General features: G+C 35.2%; 1 protein-coding gene across 2 annotated transcripts in view; it reads left to right on the top strand.

Moving 5' to 3' along the window:
- Window positions 1-22,108, top strand: part of LOC139713302 (diacylglycerol kinase theta-like) — a 122,272-nt gene that overhangs the window by 45,832 nt on the left and 54,332 nt on the right. The gene's annotated exons all lie outside the window — the stretch shown is intronic.

Below are 22,108 nucleotides of genomic sequence, written 5' to 3'. Positions count from 1 at the left end.
AGTTAGGCTTCAGCTATTGTTTGTCTTTTTCCCCATGAGGTGCTAGTTTCCATTCAGAATACAGTTGACTTTCAAAATATTGTTGTCTTGCATGTGTTTTCATGGAAAACATGCATTCAGGAAATATTAATTAGTTCTGATTGTACCCATTGTAGTAACATTTGTGGGTCATTTGCATGGAACAGATTTGTATCTTGCCTATGATTCTTGCAGTACAATGTATGAGGAAATGCTTGCCTGAAGAATTCTTACTGTAATGTGTTGCAAAACTTGCAGGAATTTGTTCTTGCAATACTTCTGTGTATGTGTGTGTATGTGTTTGTGTGTATACATTAATTCTTACAAAAAGTATGTATAGTGATAAAAGAGAGTCTGTCGAGCTGGCATTATATATATAAATGTAGTGTATACTGAAAAATGCATTTGAATACACATCTTTTAACAATGTAAACATGCCTTGTATATATATTTCATGAGCCCAAAATTTTGTGAATTTGGACTTGTGAAAAAGGCAATTTTGCGAGTAGTTGAATTTGCAATCGAGAATTACAGTGCCAAAATAAGGAGTGTGTGTACTTTCCCCATTGCAAGAGATTTATATTCAAAATTGTATTTACCAATTTTCCACCTTGGGGACGATATACGATATTTCTGTTACTAGAGGCTAAATCAGTTGACCTTAACAACTTCATAATAAAAACACACTTAACATTTTTGACATACAGTCATAGCCACAAACCAGGCCATGATATCAAAGATGTTGGCATTTATAAATGCATTATGGAATAATGATAAGTATAGCCCTTCTGTGCTAAGCAAAGCAAAATGTTAGTTTGTTGGTACTGTTGGTATGCAGTGTATATGTATTTGTACATTGTCCATTTGTTTGTGTGTGCATCATTAAAGTGTTAACCCATAGTCGGAACATCTTTATAGATCTCACGACAACATCAATTAAAACTACCTGGTGCACAGAGAAATACATTTTAACAATTCAAATGCATATTTTCATTTTATTTATTTATTGATTCTTTTTAAAAATAGATATTTCAATTTTCAGCTGACAGGAAACAGTGTTTTTAAAACCATTTTCACCATATTCTATGCCCCCCAATCAATATTGCCTGCCCATACTGTGATGTTGTCATTTCCTAAACTGGATGTCATGCTCACGAAATTTACCCAGTGTCAAGTACTCAACAGAACTTATCTACAAACATATATATACAGTAATGTTGTGAGAAAGTGAAATATGTTTTGAGAAGAAAAGATAGGAATACTGACATTATGCCATCAGTTATTCAGTATAGATTAGAGAGAAAAAAACAGCAACAAAAGCCACTAGGTCTGTTGTAACGATTTTCAGCTTTTATTACCCTACCTCCTTAAATGGCAAGAGATAATTTTACCACTCTTCCTGCAGTAGGTGTGTGTGTGTGTAATGCATAAAGACCATTGAAAAAAAAAAGCTCTATTTGTGTGTAGGTGTGTGTGTGTGTGTGTGTGTGTGTGTGTGTAAATAATGCATAAAGACCATTGAAAAAAAAAAACCCTAGATATTTGTGTGCCTGTGTGTGTGTGCCTGTTGTCTTTTTGTGTGTACCCTTTCACATGTTAGTATCTGTGTGTTAAACTTGAAGTGTACAGTATCTTTTAATGCTAACAGTATAAGTTTTTGCTTACAACAGGTGGCATAATAAGGTCTTCTTTTAGCACCTATCAAAAAAAAGTTCTTAATTCTATACATGAACGTCATCACATTGCATCTTTTACACATTCTTTATACATTTTGTATGTGGTACACACTGAGTACAAATTATCTGGCTGGAAACATCTATCCCCTTTGAAGTATTGTCTAACATACTGTATGTACAGTATACATGTAATATGTCCATGAAAGTAAACTACATGTAGACAAACTGCACTGTGCACACAGTCCTTTTAAAAGCTATGAATATTTAGCATACAAGAGAATGAAGAGTTGTCAAATAATATAGTCACTGCAGATGGGCTATGTCTGATGATACGGTAGTCTTGTACTGAGTAAAAATCTTGTTAGGTTCTGTGCTTATGAGGCACTGTTCATGATTTTTGTTTAAGACAGGCGATGTTGGTTATTCTCGTGTGTGATCAATGTGACATTTCCCTGTTTTAGGAATTGCAGTAATGACCTTTTCAGCAAAAGTGCATGTTTATGGCAAATTTGATTGCCCAAAGTTATGGAAATCTATTGAGGATCGAGCCACTGGAGAGAACCTCCCCAGCCATTGCGCCTTTAAGGCCAAGGCAATAATGTATGAGCAGGAGCTGGATTTTTTGTGCTATAAATAGAGCAGCCGGGGCTCATCTGAATAACTAGAGTCTGTCTCTCGTTATGGAAAGGCGCGGGTACCGAATTACGGCGGGCGCTGAATGCAGTGCAATGCAATGTTTCCGTGGCACAATTGTTGCAGCGCCTTTGCTGCTTATTGGTTGGGATGCCTCATTATAATAATGCTGTCCCTGGAATGGATATTGACAAGAGAAATGATGAGAATTGGAAATAAAAGAGATATATGAACCTGCAGTGAAATATGCAAAGAATGTGGGGAGTAATGACAGTCAGTGTAGCTTTTTTGACGACACTTTATCATTTGTTGAAGTTCTATTTAATTATCTTTAGTTTCAATATTAATGATAAATTTGTTTTCAAAATTACTCTGCAACCTGTAGGCAGAATTGTGGAATCTTTTTGCCTGGGGTGTGCATATTATTACAAATTTAGATATCATGAGCATTTGATGTACATTGTCTTCGAATTCAGAGAAAAACAATTAAACATTTCATGAGAAATTGCTCAGTGTCATAATCATTTGAATTAATAGCCCAGTGTCATCATCTTCAGAACTAATTATGCTTAAATATCAAAATCAATTGATTACAAATGTATTGATATTAGATCATGATAGACTACTATGTAGCCCAATACATAAGAATAGTTATTTGAGTAATTTGATAAGGGAGTTGGCAGAAGTAGTCTTTTAAATTGAAGGTTATCAATGGTAGAAAATATGCATTTCAAATACGTAGTCACTTGCTGTAAAAAGCTTTTAATTTGCAAATATCAATTCTCTCTCATAAGTGTTTATTTCTGAGGCCATTTTCCTCATCAAGTGTTTTCTTATGTGCATGGCTCCAATCATGGGTACCCAAAGTGTAACATATGGGGTCAAAAATGGAGTTCTTGGAATGAAACTGATTCTCTCCTTTCTTCCTTACACCCTGTATTATTCACACACCAATTTTAAGAGCTGTTCCATGGGCAGTGCACATGTAATCAAACATCGAAACATCAAGTGTCTTTGTTCATAACTCCATGTCCATTTCCTATCTTTTTTATTTTGATTCATTTATGGAAGCAGTTGCAGAAAAACTTCAGTGATATATTAGTTGATAATTGCTATGACTATCATAATATGCCAGAAATTCAGGAATTTGCGTCTTCACCAAAGCATAGTGATTGAATCCATTATGGACAATAGTTATGAACATAAGATTTTGTGACCTGTGCTGAAGAAATTTGGCAAACATCCCTGAATTTATATCATATGCCCATTAACAACATTTCAATAAACAGAAGCAATGGAGTGGACCAACATATAACATAACTAAAATTGTAATCATTCTTATTCTTTTTCACTGTAAGAATTTGCTGTTGTCAAAAAAGATTATGTTCATAACTGTAGGACACTACTGATGGTTATTTTAAAGAAACAGATTACTCTTATGTATCAAAACTTACAAGAAACTAGTTAAGACTAAAGAAATAATGACTTAAAATCAAATTAATTTTACAAGATTAATTTTAAGATAAATGTTTTAATTTTATGAAGTTGTCGTTATGTTCATAACTGTTGAACGTGGTGTCCAGGTTATGGACATAAGGAAGAGACGAAAGGAAGTACAACAATATGTAGTATACAAAACATAAAATCATTAGTAGTTTATGTTTTTATACTGAAAAAGACAGAATAGTTCAGAATTGTTAAGAAATAGCTACATAACTTTGACATTGATATTAAATAAACACCGAATCTTACTTTCATAACTCTTTAGTTCATAACCATGTCCACCTTCGTAATTGATGAAAAAAAAAAGAAAAAAGATGTAAAATGCTTATGTGAAGTAATATTTTCTTATATTTTTATAAAAGCAATCCCTGGTGATACAAAAGTGTAGAAAATGATTTTCCATTACTTCAGAATAGGGCTGTATTATATTCATAACTGTGGACACTAAAGATTCAAGTGATGTTGCAAGTGATAGTATATTTTTGATATCAGAGTAATGGGAAATAAAAACCTTTTTAATTGTTGGACTGTTTTGTTACTCTGATCTCTTTTGAATGCTATATTACAAAACAGCTATTGCAATATCAACTGCAATTGTGTGATATATGTTTGGGGCAATTCCACGATAAAGTGGACATGACCATCAAATTTTCAAAATAGTCAAATCTCATTCATTTTGGTATCAAATGAAAGCTTAAGGACTGAATTTTTCATATTTGACCATCTTGTTAAAAAATTACATCATTAACTTTGCTAAATATGTGCATAAAATCAGCATAATCAAATTTGACATAATTATCTAAAAAATATAATGAAGTTAAATGAATGTAGCATGAGAAAATGAAAAAGGAGGTAAAAACTTTGCCTTTGTTTTCAGAGTTTAAGGGTTGAACATCATTACCAAATCATCAAAGTGCAAGATTTTCTATGTGTTAAGCTTCAGCGAACATCGCAAATACGATCATCAATAATGTCACGGTGTTACGGTAAAAACTGATGTTTTTAGTATTGTTTGAAAATTACAGACACAAAAGGGTTTATTTTGATAGCCCAAATCATGACCACATGTAGCTACCATATACAAGTACTAAAATGATGGTAACTCATTTTGTTTATTAGGGTCAATCCACGTCAAATCATCCAATTTTCAGAAAAGTTGTCACCCGACCCCCTCCGATTTTCTTTAAAATCGCACCAAATGTTCCCCAAAGTGTCTGACGGAAAATCCTAAAATATTTTGCCCCAAGGTCAATTGGTTGCTAAGATACAGCCTCACATAGCAACCGGTGCGCATTCAGAAAAATTAGTTAAAAGAAAATTAGGCATTTTTTATTGATTGTGGTGGCATGGATATTTATGCAAAAGCGTTCATTTTCTGGAAATTTAAAGAACTTTATAGTCTTTGCAAGAAAAACTGACTGTGACGCGAAATTGACTTTTCGTTAACGTGCACGAGGTCACCGAAAATGGTGTTAAATGTTAATTTCCAAAATTTTGATGCATATTTAGAGGCTAATTGATCCACATTTCATCACCTTAGGTTCTAATATATTATGCTGTGGAAGACTTTGACTTGCTCAGTAATTTTGAAAAAAATCGGCGCATTCATGCCCACCGTTTTTACGGAGAGCGCCCTCAAAGTTGACAAAAATGAAAAATGTGCCAAATTCAAGGTCACGGATCACCCTTCGTCCCACCTAGGAATGGCACCAATTTTTGTGTATTGATAGACATTTACCTATATTATCTTGGGTTACCAAAGAAATTTTGCTCCCAAAATGTTCAATGGCAAATTTACCCTACCGAAAATGGTCGTAAATGGCCAAATTCCCATGTAATATCACATATTGGGTTTAGAGGACATTTCAAATGTCCAGGCTTTCAAGATAAAAAGGCCTAGCCCTGTGATATTTGCAGTAGGGATAGTCTGTTATACATATTTTAGTAATATACACCACAAAACACTTTCATTACATAATAATGACCTTGAAATTTAATCCAAATTTTGATAAAAACAATAAATTGCTCCATTTTCCTCATTGCACTGCATACAAATATTATGTAATACGCGTTTTGTAACACTTTTCACAGAGCAATATTTCAAGAATTATGAAAGCTGACAGCCTACCACATTAAGGTGCCAAAGTATTTGTACTCTTCTTTCAGATTTTGTGTCAATTTGATCATGAATGTTATACCCTTGACCTTGAAGTTCTTCTAAAAATAGCTATAAATTTGTTAACTACAAACCTACACACAAATGTCATGACAGGTGTATTATGGCATGCTATACTTGTGATTCTTTCACAAACACAAAAGCTTTTTATGGTGTAAATGTATATACTGGAATTAATCTATACATGCTTGCAAGATATGTTACAATCAATTACTTTGTTCTGATAATGACCCTCGATTTATGACCTTCAAAATCATGAGAAATGCCTATTCCTCTCCATAAAGACCTGTATTTAAGTACGTATTATTATGGACATTGCGCCCAACATAAGAAGACTCTTATTCTAGCCTGTGAAACGCACATTTAAAGGACTGAGAGTCTTCTTTTTCGGGGGATTTGTTCTGTACCTTATGAAAACTTCCAAAATCATTTCAATTCTTATGTATTTTCTTGTTTTTGGAATTTCTTATGTATTTCTTTGTTTTTCTATTTTCTACATCATAACCATGTTTTTTTTTTATGGGAAATTGTCACAGCCCACTTTTCTAACATAACTACAATAGAATTAATCAATCAAAGTGATAGATAGTAAAAATGGTCAAGTTTTTATGAGTTTCACCACAAAGCACTATTTTCCATAGGAAATGCACACAAAATCACACAATATTACTGTCCCCTTTTTTGATTGAAATTGAGGGTCATTGTCAGAACAAAGTAATTAATTTTAACATATCTTGCAAGCATGTACAGATTAATTCCAGTATATACATTTACACCATAAAAAACTTTTGTGTTTGTGAAAGAATCACAAGCATAGCATGCCATAATACACCTGTCATGTGTGTAGGTTTGTAGTTAACAAATTTACAGCTATTTTTAGAAGCACTTCAAGGTCAAGGGTATAACATTCATGATCAAATTGACACAAAATCTGAAAGAAGAGTACAAATACTTTGGCACCTTAATGTGGTAGGCTGTCAGCTTTCATAATTCTTGAAATATTGCTCTGTGAAAAGTGTTACAAAACATGTATTACATAATATCGTATGCAATGCAGTGAGGAAAATGGAGCAATTTATTGTTTTTATCAAAATTTGGATTAAATTTCAAGGTCATTATCATGTAATGAAAGTGTTTTGTGGTGTATATTACTAAAATATGTATAACAGACTATCCCTACTGCAAATATCACAGGGCTAGGCCTTTTTATCTTGAAAGCCTGGACATTTGAAATGTCCTCTAAACCCAATATGTGATATTACATGGGAATTTGGCCATTTACGACCATTTTCGGTAGGGTAAATTTGCCATTGAACATTTTGGGAGCAAAATTTCTTTGGTAACCCAAGATAATATAGGTAAATGTCTATCAATACACAAAAATTGGTGCCATTCCTAGGTGGGACGAAGGGTGATCCGTGACCTTGAATTTGGCACATTTTTCATTTTTGTCAACTTTGAGGGCGCTCTCCGTAAAAACGGTGGGCATGAATGCGCCGATTTTTTTCAAAATTACTGAGCAAGTCAAAGTCTTCCACAGCATAATATATTAGAACCTAAGGTGATGAAATGTGGAAGATATTAGCCTCTAAATATGCATCAAAATTTTGGAAATTAACATTTAACACCATTTTCGGTGACCTCGTGCACGTTAACGAAAAGTCAATTTTGCGTCACAGTCAGTTTTTCTTGCAAAGACTATAAAGTTCTTTAAATTTCCAGAAAATGAATGCTTTTGCATAAATATCCATGCCACCACAATCAATCAAAAATGCCTAATTTTCTTTTAACTAATTTTTCTGAATGCGCACCGGTTGCTATGTGAGGCTGTATCTTAGCAACCAACCAAAATATTTTGGGATTTTCCGTCAGACACTTTGGGGAACATTTGGTGCGATTTTAAAGAAAATCGGAGGGGGTCGGGTGACAAGCACTGGATGATTTGACATGGATTGACCCATTAATTAAAGCTGATTAAAATGTGTCACGGTGTTACAGTAACTGTAACACCGTGACTATAACACCGTGACTTGCATTGCAATAACACAGGACACATACCAGATTACACATGATAATTAACTGTTGAAGTGACTATCTGATTTCTCTGTCACATTTACTCAAAAGATAGGTTTTTCAAGGATTGTTCATAACAGATGGGTCAATCTATATCCACAAAGATTATCCCTTGTACTTGTTGCAAGCATCATGCAATTTTAACCCTTTCTGTGCCAAAAATCGAGAACTGTGTTTACAATGCAGTGGGGTTTGATATGCCAATCAACACTCAGAGCACATGGTGGGTTAAAATGCAAGCAGTCCACTCACAGTGTGCCACCTACCAGATTCATAACTATCCAGAGCAAACATTTCTGAAGGTTTTGAACTTTTAATTACGGTAAAGACAACAGTTTCAGTTGAGTTAATACCCTTTATTTAATATTTTTATCATAATTGACCATTTTTTCACATGGTTTGACTCTTCTTTTGTAGACTCAGATGTGTTCCTAACATGATAAACAGTCTGAAATCTTGCTGCAGCTTCCCTGGTATCCTAAAGATTTACTTAGGGCATACTGAAGCTAGATCGATGTGTCCACCAAAAGTTAATCTCACTGGAATATTACTTTCCTGTGCATGGTGCTGTGCACAATCTTACAAGTTTCACCATTAAAAGAGCCACACTCACTAGGATTCATCGTATGAATGAGAATTTGCATTGTAATCATTTTTATGTACATGTTCATTTTACAGTACATCTTTGAAAAAGAATAATAATTATGGTACATTTTGTACCACACAAATTGCTTGAATGATTCTTTTTATTGCTACTGAAATTGCTAAGTGGGTTCACCTGGCTTTGTGACCAAAGGTATTAAAATAAAAGTTTCAAATTTGTATGTCATCTCTAAATATATACAAATTGGACTTTTAAAGAGTAGTTGTAAACACTAAAAGTTCACTCATAAATATTTAACAAGCTTTCAATGATGATAGCGTGAATTATGTCTCAAAACATAAAGTATATTTTACTGAAAGAGCAGTGTTCCTGACTGTAACGTGTACAAACGTATATGATATGTCACGGCGTTACAGTGCAAAGTTTTTCTTTACTTTGTTGTTTTTGTTAATCTGTTATGATTTCAATAATTTTCTGTTTTATCTGGAAGTGTTATACTGTGATGTCAAACATTCATCATGAATCATCATTTCATTCTACCTAATGGAGAAACACTATGAGCTGAAAGTAAGACAACAGAATTCTCCATAGGTTTTCTACACACATTTCAGAGGTCACGGCGTTACAGTCACGGTGTTACGGTGCACTTATTTAAAATCTATGTCATAGTTTTCCTGTCCATTGATTCTTTAATCAAATTTTACTTCATTATTGTCATTGAGTCTCTAGTACACCCAATGAACACATCCACTTATCAAAATGTTCATTAACTTCACAGAGTTTTGTCAGTAAACAAAGTGCACAAAAACCCATGTCCATTTTGCATCACGGTGTTACAGTGGTAATTAATCTTGCATAACTCATTTACCATGTCAGTTTTTCTTCCTTTCTTTTGTTTTCAAAATTGCTTACGACGATATGCATAGATACACATAACATTTTTTTCTCAAGTGTTACATTTTGATTGTTATTTACATTTGATGAGTGAAATTATACTCAAAAGTGTCACGGTGTTATCGTGGAATTGCCCTTTGGTGGACACCAAAAGTTATGAACAAAACCCTAAATATTAATACATCCATATATTTTTCTTTGAAGAGCACATGGCATGCTCTCAATATAAAAAAATGTACTATACTACTTCATACATTTCATTCATCAAATGTCCAACAAAAGCATAATCCTTCCTTTTAATGATGGGCATGAAATTGTGCTGTTTTTAATGTTACGTATAAAAAGCCAAAAAACTGCATTTTTTAATCTAAAAATGGCTGTAATACAAAAATATTATTCTAAATAATACGAAACTAGTCTTACAGCTTCCTTGGCTTTATTTTGTTAAATCTTTATCAGAAAATAGCACCTTGGTGTGGTCAGCACAATTCTATGGATGTTAAAAATATTGCAGGATGAAGGGTACCCATGATCAGCGCCATGCACATGATAATGGTATCCAGCATTTCTGATATACAATATAAGACTTATTTAGATTTGCATAATTCTCTTACAGTGTGTACTGCAGGTACATGAAATTTTTTGTTTGAATGTGAAAAAATGACTCCTGTTTGTCTAGATATATCATGAAGTAATGTTGTATATTAAAATCAATCATTGACAAATTTCCTAGTACTGTTAGATTAGACTAGTATTCAATAACTTTTTGTGTAGTTGACTTTATTTTACATTTATGTATAGAAAGGCAGAAATAGAATCATTCAATCAAACAATGAAACAAAGAAACAAATAAACACACTAATGACTCAAATAGAAACTATAGCATTTTTTCCCCCAAACTTAGCTCAGAGTTAACTTTCAGAGTTAAATAATTTTGGGGAGCTGAAGTGTCAATGAAACACTCATTGACCTTCAACTGATTGACAAATTGCCTTCCAGTGATATTGACAGAAATAAGCACTAAATTAATAAGTGTTTAGTAGTGGCCATGGTAAAAAGCGTGGGCATACAAACTAAATACTGATTAATTAAACTGCTGCTTTTTTATGTCGGTGTAGGGCAATTTGTCAATCAGGTGCGATAAAAACAACCTGATGTAGTGGAGCGGCATAGCCGAACAATTGTGCATTTTGTGATAAAAGCACCAAATTTCGTACACATGTTGACAATAACGTTTAGATTAAATTTAGATATTGGGCCATCGAAAATAGCGCCCTCAACGTCCATGGCAGCCATTTTTCAAATGGCTGCCATAAATGCCATGTTTTCGTAAAATTTGCTAATTTTAAGAGAGAAAAGTCAAGAAGATTTTGGTTACAAATGGGAAATTACATTCAAAGTAAATCTAGATATCTGGCCATCGGAAATATTGCCCTCAACGGCCATGGCAGCCATTTTTCAAAATGGCCGCCATAAATGTCATTTTTTCAAAATATTTGCTAACTTCAGAAGGGAAAGCCAGTAAGGTTTTGCAAACAAGTGGGAAATTACATTCAAAATGCATTTAAATATTTGGCCATTGTTAATTGTGCCCTCAACGTCCATCTGTCTGATAACAGAATAATGTGCCAGTTCTTCGATGATTTTGAAAATTTCAGATGGGAAAAGTTAATAAGATTTTGCCCATAAATGTTGATTACATTCAAAATAAATCTAGATATTTGGCCATTGGAAATTGCGCCCTCAACGGCTATGGTAGCCATTTTTTTCAAAATGGCCGCCATATATGCCATTTTTCGTTAAAAAATGCAGATTTCAGAAGGGAAAGCCATTTTTTTTCTTTTTTGCAAACAAGCGGAAAATTACATCCAAAATAAATCCAGTTATTGGGCAATTGAAAATTGCGCTCTCAATGGCTATGGCAGCCAAATTTTTTTTTAATGGGCACCATAAGTGTCACTTTTTCATTTTTAAAAAAAAATGCTAATTTCAAAAGGAAAAGTCAAGGAAATTTTGGTTATAGATGGGAAATGACATTTGAAACAAATCTCCATATTGGGCCATCGGAAACTGCGCCCTCAACTGTCATGACAGCCATTTTTCAAAATGGCCACCATAAATGCTATATTTTCGGAAAGATTTACTGAAATCAGAAGGGAAAGCCAACGAGATTTTACAGACAGGTGGGAAATTACATTGAAAAGTAAACTTATTGGGCCATTGCAAATTGCCCCCTCAATGGCCATTCCAGCCATTTTTCAAAATGGCCACCATGAATGTCTTTTTTTCGTGAAGTGTTGCAGACGTCAATCAGGATTTCCACAAAGGTGAAAAATTACATTTAAACTGAATTTGATAATAGGCCATCCAAAAGTGCACCCTCAACAGCCGTAGCAGCCAAGTTTCAAACAGTTGCCATGGATGCCCCCCCCCCCCGATTTTTTTTTTTGCAAAAATTTGCTGATGTCAGAAGGAAAAGTCAATAAGACTTTGCAAACAAGTTGAAAATTATGCTCAAAAATAATTTAAGTATAAGGTCTTCTTAGAAGGCGCCCTCAAGGGCCATGCTGACCGCCATGGATGTCTGCTTCTTTTTTTTCTTTTTCTTTTTGATAGAAAAAAGAAGAGTGTATTGTAGCCATTTTGACAAATAGCTGAAATAGCAATTGAGAACACAGCTTATGATGGCTAAATGTCTAAACTTCTTTGTTTGTAATTGTCAACTTGCGCAAAAAAAAAAAATGTTTATTGTCTTCTTCCGGCATTACGACATCTTCATTTAAAAAAATGGCATCAATGACAGCCATTTTGGAAAATGGCTGCAATTGCCGTTATTAGCAATTTTTTCTTCTTGAAAATTTGTGAAGGAACAATTTCTAGAGTTAATGCAATCTAGATATATTGTTTGATTTTAAACATGATTTTTCAATTTATGTACACATTTGCTAACTTTTCTTTCAGAAATTACCATTTTTTAAAACAAAATGATCATGACAATGGCAGCCATTTTGAAATATGGCGGCCATGGCCGTTGAGAGCAGTATTATAGTTATCTAATACAAACATTTTTTTAAAACATAATTTTCAATTTGTGTGCAAAATCTTACTGACTTTTCCTTTGTAGAAATCAGGAAATAAAAAATAATGGAATCCATGGTGGCCATTTTGAAAAATGGCTGCAATGGCCATTGAGAGCGCTATTTACAATAATGTAATACATAGGCGCAAGATATATTTCGAGCGGAATTTTTGAATTGAGTGCAAGATCTTATTGACTTTTCCTTCTGGAATTAGTAAATTCAGAGAAAAAGGTGGTATCTATGGCAGTCAATTTCAAACATGGCCGCCATTGGCGTTGAGGGCGCAATTTGCAATGGCCCAACATCTAAATTTATTTTGAATTTTATTTCCCACTCGTTTGCAAAATCTTGTTGATTTTCCCTTCTGAAATTAATTTTTATAAAAAATTGAATTTATGGCGACCATTTTGAAAAAAATGGCTGCCATGACCGTTAGGGGGCGCAATTTGCGATGGTCCAATATCTAAATTTATTTTGAATGTTATTTCCCACTCGTTTGCGAAATCTTACTGATTTCCCTTCTGAAATTTGTAAAATTTTACGAAAACTGGCATTTATGGCGGCCATTTTGAAACATCCCTGCCATGGCCGTTGAGGGCGCAATTTGTGATGGCCCAATATCTAAATTCATTTTAAATGCTATATTCCAGTCGTTTGCAAAATCTTATTGATTTTCCCTATTGAAATTTGTAAATTTTTACGAAAAATGGCATTTATGGCGGCCATTTTGAAAAAATGGCTGCTATGGCCATTGAGGGCGCTATTTACGATGGCCCAATATCTGGATTTATTCTTAATGTTATTTCCCACTCGTTCGCAAAATCTTCCTGATCTTCCCTTCTGAAATTTTTAATTTTTTGTTAAAAATGGCATTTATGGCGGCCATTTTGAAAAATAGCTGCCATGGCCGTTGAGGGCGCAATTTGCGGTGGCCCAATATCTTAATTTATTTTAAATGTTATTTCCCACTCGTTTGCAAAATCTTATTGATTTTCCCTTCTGAAATTTGTAAATTTTAATGAAAAATGGCATTTTATGGCGGCCATTTTGAAAAATGGCTGCCATGGCCGCTGAGGGCGCTATTTACGATGGCCCAATATCTGAATTTATTTCAAATGTCATTGTCAACATATGTGCGAAATTTGGTGCTTTTATCATAAAATGCACAATTCCTCTAATTTTTCAAGCTATGCCGCTCCACTAATGCAAGAATTTCACTATACCAGTAATGTGAAAAATCATTGATCTGTTGTCAAGTACTGTTAGATTCAGGTATAGTATTAGTCAGTACTGTTTTTACAAATTGACTTTGTAGTACATTTACATGTATGTATAAAAAAAAATGCAGAAATAAATTCCATCACTCAAACAATCAATGAACAAACAAGCAAACAGATAACAAACAACTCATATTTGAACAATATTAGTATATATTTTATCCAACTTAGATCAGAGTTAACATTGGTGCTTTAAAATAAAGTGTTAGAGATGTAAATGATGTAGTTGAGTATAAATGATGGCAAATACAATTCATTGCAATTCTGCATTTCAAAAGCATCTAGTGTACTCCATTAAACATGTATCTGCAGCAACACTTTCCTCTGCACATTGATTGAAAATTGTCTCATTTCTTGGAATTTCCCAAAGTGTGACACCCTTCAGGATCTATAATAGAATGTAGAAGTTGACATTTTCTGCCGGGGATGTCTCGGCAGAATCACAAAAACGGAGTAAAACCTTTTGCTGTTGAAAAAATTTGAGGCAGCAGAATATGAAGTGACATGGAGGGTAAATGGAATACTCAGTCAAAATAAAGTCCTGTCATAACTTTCTGGTTTTAAACAAGAGGTATATTGAAAGCTTAAATTCCTTGATATGCTCTCCGCAAGAAAGAGGCAAATCAACCATCCAATCTGAATTTCAGATTTGTTAGTTTTCACGAGTCCTTGCTGCCAGCTAGCTTTTTCATTTTGTCACTGTTTCGTAAGAAGCTCTGTCAGTGTTTCGTAAGAAGCAGCACGCTTTAACCATTTGGGTGTCAAGAAGCTGTGGCACATGGGTCTTTAAAAAAAAACATACACTAAACTTTAGTATCTTTTTATCTGGAATGTCCCCTATATATGAAATTTTACAATAAACTTGAGAGCAGGAACCCATTTAATCATATTGTTGAGTCATTTGTACCTTTTATATGCAGATTGAAGTGTCTAATGTTTTTGAAATCAAAAGGCTTAATGTTTTGTAAAGTACAAGAATGTATAGGAGAGATATATATAATTGCTATCATGGCTGAAAACGTATGAGAAAATGGATTACTGGTACTCTGAATCTGTACATACGAGAATGCGGTCCCTTTCAATATTATATCATCTCCCTTATGCCAAAAGGGCCTTAAAGAACTTCCCCTGTTATGCCAAAAGGGTCCTAATAGTGTACAAAGTCTATAGCGTTAAGGGCCTTTTGGGCATAACAGTGGAAGTGGTTTAAGGCCCTTTTGGCATAAGACCGATGATATGTGTTGGAGGAGTGTGCTGAGAAAACACTGCTTGCAAGCAAACAATGCACATAATCCTTGTATAGTTATCAACACTCCCTAGGAATTGTTGAGAACTATCAATTCCATAAGTGTCTGAAGGTCCTACCTTAACTTGATTAGTAGTTTTTTCACAGTCTAGAAATAGTAATCATTATTACCATCATTATTTTGTATTTACATGTGTATCCTTAAAGGACAAGTTCACCTTCATATATGGTATGTAGATTAAGTGAATGCAGTAATATTGTTAGAACACATTAGTGAAAGGTTGGGGAAAATAGGACAATCTGTCCAAAAAGTTATGAATTTTTAAATTATCTGTTCCGTCACTGCTGGATGAGAAGACTACTACAGTGCATGATGTCACATGCGTACAACGATATAAGGAAAATAGAAAGAGAATTCGAAAAAAAAAATTTTTTGAAAAAAGTGCACATTTCCCAGGGCTGCCAACCTTGAGTGAGAGTTTGGCGTGAGACACTGTACTGCGAGGGAGCGGAGCGACCTCCTGGCTAGCGCCTGGCGGACTGCTTTGCGGCCGTACGTACGTACGTACGTTGTACACAGTCAGTGTATGTAAAGCCATGTAACGCACACGTCGTAGCCATTGCCAAAAGTACAAGCTACGCTCACGTGGTATAGGTAGAAACCAATCGTAAAATCCAATAGCTTGTCTTTGCACGCGAACCGAAAACGATTATTATCGGTTCAGCTTTACACCCGTGCGGGAAAATCTCGAAATTTTGGGCTTGGGCATATCGATATTCGGAATGTCAGAGAATTTAGAGATATATTTATTTTTGTAGTCATGTACATTCCATTTTGGGGGTTTAGCGTGAGATTTCGTTTATCAGAGTGAGACAGTCAAAATTGGTTGAATTGCGTGAGTCTCACGCTCAATGCGTGAGAGTTGGCAGCCCTGCATTTCCTCAACCTGTCACTGATTTATGTTAAGGGTATTATCATTACCCTTGCCTTCTGAAAGAGGCAAGTCAAGCGTTCTTTTACTATGCGAGAAAAGTGAAAATATGTTGAATTTTCTTTGTTTTTTTATATGGTTGTACACATGTGACATCACAAGCTGTAGTAGTCTTCTCATCAGCAGTGACTGAGCAGAAACTTCAAAAATTTGTAACTTTTGAACGGGTTGTCCAGTTTTCGTCAAACTCACTTTGTGTTCTACTGATATTGCTGCATTCACTCAATCCACACGTCTATGAAGGTGGACCTGTCCTTTAATTAGTGAAACTATCATTTTCATACTGTTTCTATCATTGTCCATTTGTGCTCACATTTTAATCTTTCATTAATAGGAGGATTTATGAATAGGAAAACTTCACAAATTCACAAATTTGAAATACAAATTGTACGTACAGTAGTCACTAAACAAGAAGAGAGGACAACAGACATATATAGTGAAGTGATACAAAATTATGCTCCAGACGTAATATCCATGTTGTAGCTTTGTATAGATCTGATATAAGTTAGTAATTTCAGCCTGTCATTCAGGCACATGGCCATTCTCTATGGATCTTTGTGTGGTCTCTCCGGAGGTGACGTCAATTGATTGTGCCAGTTATATAAAGCACATGATTGTTTGCCAGACAAAAGGTGGGTGTTTTGACGGTGCGTGATTCACAATGAGAATTGATTGCTCAGTGGCGGTTTCTGCAAACAATTTTTGCAAACGGTATCCGGTCAAACGTTGGAAAAGAAAAAAAAAAGGGAGGAATTTGCCATCATACACCGACCACAATTCTGAGAATGTATCATGACATAATGACACACTTGTCGTATCATTCCACATTGCTGTCCATGGATCGAAGATTGCCAACTACAGCTGTAGGTGATGCGTTGGAGTGGTTAGCAGTACGAGAACCCGTGCTATAAATAACCCAAGTGGTGTTACGGGAGAGAAATTCCACCATGATATCACCTTGCTTTGTACAAAAATAGAAAAAATATGAGAGAAGTAGATCAATGAAAATTTCTGGACAAAAAATCAGACACACTCAAAAATAGTTCATATAAATGGTCAAAGGTCAGAGAGTGTACAAGACAAAGTAGTAACTCTGTGTGGTCCAGGTGTTGAATAACCCTCCATTCCCAAGTATTCTTTAGAAACGTGGAAATTGTAATGAAATTTTGTGTATAAAACCAGTGGAGAGTTGCTAAACGCCTGTCATAGATTACACAGAGTTGCCAACTGGTTGAACCCAATGCCTACAACATTTCACCCCTACTCTCGATAGAAGACTTTAACACTGGGCTGTGTATTTTGCCTGCAAAGTGTACATTGTAAGTTAAGCTCACAGGTTGTGACTTGGATATTGGGAGAAGTTATTTTTGTGCTCTTCCAATTTGAGCTCATCTTAAGCTAGTGGTCTCAGCACCAGCTGTGCTTCTAAGCAAACAAGTCAGATAATTACCTAGAGCTTATTTTTGATTTCCATTTCTTTTTAAATTGTCTTTTCTACATTGTAGTCATTGCCACAAATAGCACCCTGTTTGTCTTGGGACAATCTCCAATGTTGTTATGTACTCTCTCTTAAAGAACTGTTGTGCTTGGAATATTTCCCCCCAGTTATCCGGCCAGATTTGCTACTTGTATGTGATTTTTTTTTTCTAAAAGAAAAATACACTGTTCTCATAGTGTAACATTGCCTTTTTGATCATATTCTGTATGAAAGCACATCACGGGCCAGAGTGACTGTTGAATGTGCAAGCCCGGGCCCAACTGTTGCACGTATTCATCAGAATTATCCATATGTTATTATTTTCAAACTAATTGCAAATCGTCTTTCATGGCATGGGACCTGTCCAAGAATTGAAGGCCTCACTGAATATAAATGTTAAAACAAACACAAACAAAGTACAATCGTTTAAACAAGCTCAAGATATCACCGATGTGGTTAAATCTACCACCTTTTTGCAAGTTACATGTAGCCAGTGTTTCAACACCAAGTATGCGCACAAGATCAAATACAGGAGTTCGTGTGACATGATTTTTGTGGGGACATCCCTGTGTATTCAATAGAAAAAACAAAACAAAAAACGTAGTTTAAATTAAATTGTGTATTGTTGTGTATTGATTAAATATATTAATGTTAAATGTATTCAGTATGTTTATAGTGTCATAAAAAAAAAAAATTGTCTAAAGGAATAGTGTAGCCAGAAAATGTGAGGGTGGTGTTTTATGTGCTAAAAGGCTGTCAGTCAGTAGAAATGTTGAAATACACAGTCTAGGAATGAAATGTACAGTCTGGATCCTTGCCTGGTTTTTGTTCAATGATTACCACCAGCTGCACCACAGTAAGGTCTGTTCACATCTTATGGAGATTTCAAAAGCTCACCTGTTGATTCAGCCACCTGGCCTGTAGCCCCAAATAATGCTAACAAGGCGTCTATTTATTCTTTAGTCGAACCCTGTCGGACTCGCTTACGGGTACTCTTTTTCTCTGTCATGGTATGCAGAGATAGCACTGCACTGATGACTTTATGCCTTTATGAAGATATTCGTCGAAAACATTTTTTTTTTAGCGTCGGAGAAGAATATAGAATACAGTTTGATAGCAAGTTCGACGTGTTCAGTTTCAGAGATCAAGCGCATGGGAAGAAAAGATGATGTTGTTGTGTCATGCGTCATAGGTTTTTCACGTGTGGTGTATTTGTGGTGTACGTTTGGGAGGTTGACCCGGAAGCAGAGGGAAATTGTGGGGGCCGGAGTTTACGGCGAGGTCACTCTTAAAGGGAAAGTAAACCCAAAGAGCAATGTGGATTGAGTGAAAGCAGTAATATTAGTAGAACACATCAGTGAAAGTTTGAGGAAAATCGGGCAATCGATGCAAAAGTTATGAATTTTTAAAGTTTTGGTGTTGCAACTGCTGGGTAAGGAGACTACTAGAGGTTATGACGTATGAGTGGACTACAATATAAAGAAAATAAAAAGGGAATTCAAGAAAAATTCATTTTTCATGAAAATTACACATTCCATCAGCTTGATACTGACATATGTTAGGGGTAGCACTTATTCCTCCTGCTTTCTGAAAGCGGTTAGTCAAGAACTCTTTCATTTTGCTAGAAAAGTGAATTTTTGTGGAATTCCTTTCATATTTTCTTTATATTGTGGTCCTCTCATACGTCATAACCTCTAGTAGTCTCCTCATCCAGCGGTTCCAACACCAAAACTTTAAAAATTCATAACTTTTGCATCGATTGTCCGATTTTCCTCAAACTTTCACTGATGTGTTCTACTAATGTTACTGCTTTTACTCAATCCACATTGCTCTTTGGGTTTGTGTTCCCTTTAACTTCGAGTTCGTTGTGTTTTGTGTCCACACGGTGCTTAACTACGAGTGGGGACCCCCCGCGGCTCGTGGTTAGAGCGCTATACAGACTCAATTCATTGCTACACCTGTAGTCCCCTTGCACCTGTTACTTGACCTTTGCCCTATTGTGGTTGGGTGTCACATGCACAGTGCCTATTGCATATAAAATGTAGAGGTCAAATATAAGTCATGCATACTATGTCTCTGAATACTCAATTCTGAGTGGCTGATATGCGACTTACGTTTGATTTTGTTACCTACTTGTATGTTTGATTGTGTCATTTGATACAACAGGGCCTTGGTGCACAAATTGTGCACTTGGACAATGTGCAGTTGTATAGCTCTTGACCTTTGCTTGAGGTGACCATTTGAGTGTCCCTCATATAGGACATGAAATGGGGGTCCCCTTTGTGTGAGAGTCCCACCTCATGTATGTGAAAGATCCTGCTTCATTCATTCATCGCAAAGAGCAGGGTGCATATAACCTGATGAAGTGGTCTCTCCTCACATCCAACTGGACCCCATGGAAGACCAGCTAGTGCAGCTGAATAGGGATATCCAGCCATCTTCTCAGATGGAAAATGAAACAAACAAACAAACAAACAAACAAACAAACAAACAAACAAACAAACAAACAAAGTGTACCAGTGTGCTTTAAATGATTCCCAGCTTCAGTGCCGGGGTATTCCACTGGATTTCCGTTGATTCCCACTGGAGATAGCTATGATGTTACTTTTAACTAACTTACTATGTTACTACTATGATCCATAACAGACATCATTCTGATATAATAGGGTGGAGGAGTATCATCATACGTAATCCTTTTTGATTGATGTTGATTTGAGGACATCAGTGATATTCATCTTGGAAAATACACCGATGGATTTGTTTGTTTGGTGAGCATGATGCAGGAAGGATCAAATAACACTTCCTAGCAGTGACTGATTATCCCCTAAGCCCCCGTAATAACAAAAAAAAAAAACGAAAAAAAAACCAACCAAATGGATGAAAGAGAAACAAAAAAAATCAAAGAAAGGAAGGAAGAAAGAAAGAAAGAAAGAAAGAAAGAAAGAAAATCCAGGCATTGGATCATGAGTTAAATAATGATCAATGTCTCAGTGCAGGTGATGTTACGGAACAAAATGATTAATATGAGATTTTGCTAAGGACTTATTTGTTTATAAATTATTATTATTATTCTTTTAAAGTGGTTTAGCAGTCCGAGGGATTATGTGTTGCTGTAATACCTTGAGGATGAGTTTTGCTTACATGTTCCAAGGTGAATGAAGCTTACATATGTATCATCTTATAAAATGCAAACAGGCATAAACTTTTTGTAGTAAGAAATGTTTAAATATGTCAAATGTTGTGTTCAAAGCAGAAGTATTGTTAGACTAAAAACGAGAGAGAGAGAGAGTTTAAGCTGACTATTACTATCACTGTGTTTCCCGGAAGCAGAGGAAAAAAGAAAAGAAAAGAAAAGAAGAAGCAATGTTAAATACAAACAGCAAGGTACGATTGAAATATTGGTGTACCAGTGTTTGAAGCAATGCCCCAGTTCAGTTTGAGATGTCTATATTGCAACAAAGTGAATAAGATGAGATTATGGATTATGATTGTGTGTGTGTTTATGTGTGTGTATACTAGTATTTGGTTTTTATGTGCAATCTGAGATTTTTTTTTTGCGCCATCTAAAGACCTTGATACAGTTTAGCGTTCTGCTTGCATGTTCCAAGGTGAAGGAGGCTTTAGCATGTATCATCTTGATGCATACAGCCTAATCTCTTTGCAGTAAGTAATCAGAGAGATATTTCCTGTCAAGTTTTGTGTTCAAGGCAAACCAGTTTGTCAGGCAGAGAAGGAGAAAGAGAGTTTAATCTTAACTACATGGTATGAATTACGTTTGCTGTATTTCCTGGAAACAGAGGAAGAAATGCTTCCTTCCAAGAAATCTCTCCACCCAAAAAGAACAACAACACAATCGAAAACATGATCTGCAATTGACAGGATATATGATTAAAATATGGATGTAACAGATTTTTGAAACAATGCCCAAGTTCAGTGACATGAGATATGATTTTGCTTAATCCCTGCTTCTGTGTGTGTTTTATTATTATTATTTTTTTTCATATTAAATGTAATCTAAGTTTTTGTGCCGTTGAAAGACTATGGAGTTACGTGTGCAGTGTCCAAGGTAAATGATACTTAAACATGTATCATCTATCATGTGCAGGTATAATTCATTCATGATTAAAAAGAATACAGAGTAAATCGGAAATATTGATGTTGGCGTGCAATATTTCTCGGCCCACCCCTCCCCCCAAACAAAACCAACAAGAAGAAATTTTGAGAGATTGAAAGAGTAAGAGAAGAATATCTCTTTAATTCTTTTCGGTTTCCTCTCTTGTAGTGCCTCGAAGGAGGAAAGTATTTCTTGGAAAGTCTTTGTTGATATATTGTCAAATGTAATCATTCTCAGAGGGCTTCCAAATTATTCATCATTTTCAAGATATTTTCAAGATATTTTCAGGGGGCGTGATCAATACTTGCCTTCATTTACAGACCTCATATTTTGGGGAACTTCGGC

The sequence above is a fragment of the Diadema antillarum genome, unplaced genomic scaffold, assembly GCF_040938485.1.
Source record: "Diadema antillarum isolate AM-2024a unplaced genomic scaffold, OU_Dant_1.0 seq00001945_RagTag, whole genome shotgun sequence".
NCBI classification, from domain to species: Eukaryota; Metazoa; Echinodermata; class Echinoidea; order Diadematoida; family Diadematidae; genus Diadema; species Diadema antillarum.
Note: the sequence above shows the minus strand (reverse complement) of the source record. Positions and strands in the feature narration are given on the sequence as shown.